General features: G+C 29.9%; 1 non-coding gene across 1 annotated transcript; it reads left to right on the forward strand.

Annotated features, from left to right (window-relative positions):
• The first annotated feature begins 468 nt into the window (after nucleotides 1–468).
• On the forward strand, nucleotides 469–572 carry LOC128281220 (small nucleolar RNA R71). The gene has a single exon (XR_008271433.1). It is a non-coding gene; the product is annotated as a small nucleolar RNA R71 (small nucleolar RNA).
• Nucleotides 573–6,410: the final 5,838 nt, after the last annotated feature.

The following is a 6,410-nucleotide window of genomic DNA, read 5'->3' on the forward strand; positions in this document are numbered from 1 at the left end:
GCTGGGTCGGTCTAGGTTGGGCGTAAGTGTTACTACTTTTAGCCCCTTGGTTACTCCAAGAAGGGGTTATAAATTTGGATTGCAGTCCTTGCCTTCCTCAGTTCTAGTTCTGATTACCCATGTAATACTCGGATTCTAGCTTTGATGGACATTCTTCGAAAAAATGTCCTTCCCCACAATAAACAAAGGCTATATTTTCAAAGTGATTAGGTGGCTGAACTGGAAAACTATTAAACCCATTAGTTGTAAAATTTTTAAACATTGATGATATTGAGGATACCTGGGATGCAAGTGAAGTGAGAGTGTCCACTTCATGTACTCCAGCAACTCATCCTGATGTTGCTAATGATTTCATAAGTCTCATTATACGAATTAGAAAAGAGAGCACCATTAGTAGAAGCATCCACTACCATCCTCGTGTGAGCATTGAGACCGTTGTAAAACGTTTCAAGTTGGATGCAATGAAAAATTTCTTGAGGAGGGCACTTTTGTAATAATTCTTTATACCTTTCCCATGCCTCATACAAGGACTTATCATCTATTTGTTGGAAAGCAGTGATCTTGTAACAACCCAATTTTAGTGAAATCAGAATAGTGGCTTCAGGATCACAAATCTGAGCTAGAAAGAAAATTCATTTTAATATTATTTCATGGTCCGTATTATGATAGGAATGTTATATGAAAATTCTGATAAGAAAATTTTATTGATTATGTGCTTAATTATGAAAAGAACCAAATTGCATAAAATGCAAAAGTTGAGTTCTAGTAGCTATAAGTATCAAATAGCTATGGAATTCAAAACTTGAGGTCCTTATATGGTAATTAAACCATTAAAGAAAATTGAGTAGATATTTTTGATAAATCATCCATGGAAAATTAGAAAAAGGCAAGGAAATATTATCATTTTATATCATCTTCATCCCGAAAATTTGCATGGAAACCCTAGGAGAGAGAAAAGAAACTAATCAAGCTTAATTAGGTATGTTTTCTTGTATCGTTTTTGGTAATTTTTATATTTTTGAGATCGGGGTAGTCTAATTTATCTATTTTGGGGATTAATATGAAAAGATAACAGAGTATAATTTTTTTTCCATGGATGAATATGTAAAATTTTTTCCATGGATGAATATGCTAAAATTTTGAAATTTATGATAGATAATGAAAGGTCTCTGTCAACAACTTTTACAAAGAGAATTTTAATGAAATTGTGATTTAGGGACTAAATTGAAAAATTATAAAACCCATGGAAAAATTCTTATTTTTAAGAAATTCATGGACTGTTATTAAGACATGTAAAAATCAGTGAGGCTTGGAATAAGGATTAAATTGCATAAATTTCATTTTTTTTAGAGCTTAGAGACGAAATTGGAATTTATGAAAAGTTTAGCAAAAAATGGTAATTTTTCCTAAAGTGTAAATTGAATCCAATTGAATATGAAATGTGATAAATTGATGATTAAATTCATTTATATAGATCCAAACAACTCAAATTCGAAGCTAGATCGAGGAAAAAAAAAGTTTCAGATTAGTAGATTTTCATACACAAATAAGTGTCAAGGTAAGTTCGTGTAACCGAATTGTGTTTAATTATATGTTTGAATTGAATGTAGTATGTGATTGTATGAATTATATAAATGTTAAAAATAAATGAAATAATCATATGTTCAATCATATCCAGAAAATAATAAGTTCCGTTTGAATAATGAAATTTGATGGATATATGTGATTTCCCATATTACATGTGGTCCTGCATATGTTGCAGACAAAATATAGCTCGGACTATAACAACCCGTTTCACACTTTTACAATTTAGTCCTTACCATATAAAATTGCAAATTTATGTAATTTAGTACAATTTCATGCTAGTTGAATATTACCCATTCTCATATTAGCCCATATTTTCAATTTATTCACACTTTTAACCACCATATTTCACATTTTCTCAATTTAACCCCTTTTTGACATTTTTATCAAAAATCACTTTACAAAAACTATTAATCTAACATTAAACCTTCCAAATCTATCATAATTCATCAAATTACTCAAGCATTCAACAATGGAAACATGATAGATCTTTAAAAATTTTGAAATCTAGGGTATGGGCTAGCTAGAATACGAAGCAACGATCTAAAAAAATGTAGAAATCATTAAAAACTGAGTGAAAATGAACTTACAATTAAGCTAGGAGTTGGTCGAATGCTTTAAAACTAAGAATGATTTTCTTTATTCTTCAATTTCGGCAAGATGATGAAGATGATAGCACAAAATTGTATTTGTTTTATTTAATTAACTTATATTATCAAATTACCTATTTAACCTTTAAAAATATTATAAATTACACCAATTGTTATGCTATCCTCATCCACTAACCCATAAATGGCCTATTTTCCACTTAAGAAACCTTACTTTAATGTTCCGTAGCTATTTGACACTTTTAGCTAATAGAACACAAGTTTTACGATTTACGCGATTTAGTCCTTTTTACCAAATTAACCATTCAAACAATAAAATTTATTTACTAAACTTTCATGTAATTAATATATCATGCTATAGACCTTATTAAAATAATAAAATAAATATTTTGACTTAGTATTTGTGGTCCCAAAACCACTATTCTGATTTGACTAAAAACGGGATGTTACAAACTGGGAAAAATATCTGCCTTTAGTTGAATTTGCTTATAATAATAGCTATTAGTCCAGTATTAAAATGAGACCATATAAGGCTTCGTATGTTCGTAAATGTAGAACTCCATTGTATTGGACAGAGCTCAGTGAGAAAAAGATACACGAAGTTGACTCAGTCTGTGAAACTGAAGAAAAGTTGAAAGTAATTTGAGATAGTTTGAAAGTAGCCTTTGATTGTCAAAAGTCTTATGCCAATCTTAAACAAAAAGAGATAGAATTCCAGGTTGGTGATAAGGTATTTTTCCAAGTATCACCTTGGAAGAAAGTTCTCCAGTTTGGTCGTAAAGGAAAATTGAGTCCACGATTCATCGGGCCATATGAGATTACTAAAAGAATCGAACCTGTTGCATATCGATTAGCATTACCTCCAGAACTTGATCAAATTCAAAATGTTTTTCATGTGTCTATGTTGCGATGGTATCGGTCAGATACTTCACATGTTATTTCTTCAACGAAAGTTGAAATTCAGCTTTATATGACATACAGTAAGGAATCGATCAAAATTCTGGCATGTGAAACAAAAGAGTTAATAAATAAAAGGTAGCATTGGTAAAAGTTCTCTGGCAATGACATGGTATTGAAGAAGCTACTTGGGAACTTGAGGATACCATAAAGAAGCAATACCCAAACCTTTTTATTGGTAAGATTTTCGAGGATGAAACTTCTTCAGGGGGGGAAGAGTTGTAACAGCTCAATTTTTAGTGAAACCGGAATAGTAGTTTTGGGACCACAAATCCGAGCCAGAAAGAAAATTTATTTTAATATTATTGCATGGTCCGTATTATGATAGGAATGTTATATGAAAAGTCTGATAAGAAAAATTTATCGATTATGTACTTAATTATGAAAAAGACCAAATTGTATAAAATGTAAAAAGTTGAGTTCTAGTAGCTATAAGTATCAAATAGCTATGGAATTCAAAACTTGAGGTCCTTATATGAAAATTAGACCATTAAAGAATATTTAGTAGATATTTTTGATGAATCAACCATGGAAAACTAGAAAAAGGTAAGGACTAAATTGGAAAGTGGAAAAATTAATGGATGATAAATAATTAAATAGAAATATTATCATTTTATATCATCTTCATCCCCAAAATTTACATGGAAAACCTAGGAGAAAGAAAGGAAACTAACCAAGCTTAATTAGGTATGTTTTCTTGTCTCGTTTTTAGTAATTTTTATATTTTTGAGATCGGGGTAGTCTAATCTATCTATTTTGGGGATTAATTTGAAAAGATATCAAAGTATAGAAATTTTTCCATGGATGAATATGCTGAAATTTTGAAATTTATGGTAGATAATGAAAGGTTGTTGATAGATAAACAACTTTTACAAAGAAAATTTTCACGAAATTATGATTTAATGACTAAATTGAAAAATTATAAAACCCATGGAAAAATTCTGATTTTTAAGAAATTCATGGGCTGTTATTAAGACATGTAAAAATTAGTAAGGCTTGGAATAAGGATTAAATGCATAAATTTCATTTTTCGAGCCTAGGGTCGAAATTGGAATTTAGGAAAAGTTTAGGAGAAAATGGTAATTTTGCCTAGAGTGTAAATTGAATCCAATTGATTATGAAATGTGATAAATTGATGATTAAATTCACTTATATAAATTCAGACAACTCAAATTCAAAGCTAGATCGAGGAAAAGAAAAAGTTTCAGATTAGTATATTTTCATTTACAAACAAGTGTCAAGGTAAGTTCGTGTAACCTAATTGTGTTTAATTATATGTTTGAATTGAATGTGGTATGTGATTGTATGAATTATATAAATGTTAAAAGTAAATGAGATAATCATATGTTCAATCATATTCGGAAAATAATAAGTTCCGTTTGAATAATGAAATTTGATGGATATATGTGATTTTCCATATTACATGTGGTCCTACATATGTTGCAGACAGAATATAGCTCAAACTATAACAACCCGTTTTTAGTCAAATCGGAACAATATTTTCGGGACAACAAATCCAAAGTTAAAATTATTATTTTATTAATATTTTAATGTCTACAGCATGATAATGTGATTGTGTGAATGTTTCATTAAGAAATTTTATCGTTTGGTTGGTTAATTCGGTAAAAAGGACTAAATCGCAAAAGTGTAAAAGTGGAGTTCTAATAGCTAAAAGTATCTAATAGCTATAGAACCTTAATGTTAAAGTCTTTATGTTGTAAATGGACCATTATTAAGGCAAGTGGACATTAATGGACATGAAATGGATGATATAAATGTTTTATTATTAAGGATAATTTGGTAATTTGTTAAATAAGGTTAATTAAATAAAATAAAACAAAAATCTATTCCATTCTCATCATCTTTAGCTGAATTTTACAAGCTTGGAAGCCATTGTTAGGGCTTTTCAATCAGCCAAGCTTTCATTGTCTATTAAGGTAAGGTTTTTGTCCCGTTTTTAATGATTTTTATGTTTTTGTGATCATTGCAACTAGTACTAGCTAGCCCAGGGACTATTTTGCAAAACTGTTAAAGATTTTGAATGATACCATTGATGAATACATGTGTATTTTGAAGTTTTTTGATAGATTATGAATGCTTGTTGATAGATATACAAGTTTTTAAGTGATTTTTAGTGAAATTACAAAATAGGGATTAAATTGAGAAATGTTGAAATTTTGAGGATAAAATGTGAAATAAATGAAAAATATGGGCTGCTAAGGGCATAATAGTAATTCAGCTAGGCATGGGTATTTTGAAATTTCATGAATTTGTGATTTTATGAAATAAGGACTAAATTGTAAAAGTTGCGAAACATTAGGGGCAAATATGTAAATGTGCTTAAATGTGTGTTTTGGATTGAATTGAATAAATAGATGATTAAATAAGTTAATTTTGAATATATTTAGATCAAAAAAGTGGAATTTGGATCTAGATCAGGGGAAAATGAAAGTTATCGATTAATCGACTTATTTCGTCGTTTCCACATTCGAGGTAAGTCTGTAAGTGATAAATTTCAATATAAATGTATTTCATATGCTTTGGTATTGCATAAATTGTGAATATGAGATCGTAGACATGAACGATAGTGATTCGACGACGATTCGATATTCGAGATCCTGGTTGAACCTTAGGAATAGTTTAGGATGCTAGTGACATGTCATTAGGGGATACATTGGGTTGCCTTCGGGCCATGCATATCTACTGATTTGGCTTCAGGCCATGATATCAGTACTTTGAAGATAAGTTACCTTGATTTGGCTACGAGCCATGGTATAGGTACTTATCATGTGAGACCTTTGAGTATCCGAATTCTATTCTGAATGGCTCAACGGGTAAATGAAAGACAAGAATGTGTATGAGATTAGTACAAGTGGTACAGGTATGTGCATAAACTATATTAGCTTTGAAGCAAAGAAATGGTGAAGAAAGTATATAGTTTTGTGAATGAGTAATTGAGAGGTTTGTTAGTTGATGTGAATTCTTATATTTATGATCAATGGTTGAATTATGTGTTTATGATTATATCAAATTTATGTCATACGAGCTTTCTAAACTTTATAGCTTACATCGTTTATTTTTTATGTTTTATAGTGAATTCAAAGCTAGCTCGAATTTGGGGATCGTCGGAGATTGCTTCACATTATCCACCTATGTTTTGGTACCTATGAACTTTAGTATTTAAGTATATGGCATGTATAGGTATTTAGAGTCATTTTGAATATGGGTTGATAATGATTTTGGTTATAACTTGTTAATGAA

This window comes from Gossypium arboreum, chromosome 9 (genome assembly GCF_025698485.1).
Source record: "Gossypium arboreum isolate Shixiya-1 chromosome 9, ASM2569848v2, whole genome shotgun sequence".
NCBI lineage: Eukaryota > Viridiplantae > Streptophyta > Magnoliopsida > Malvales > Malvaceae > Gossypium > Gossypium arboreum.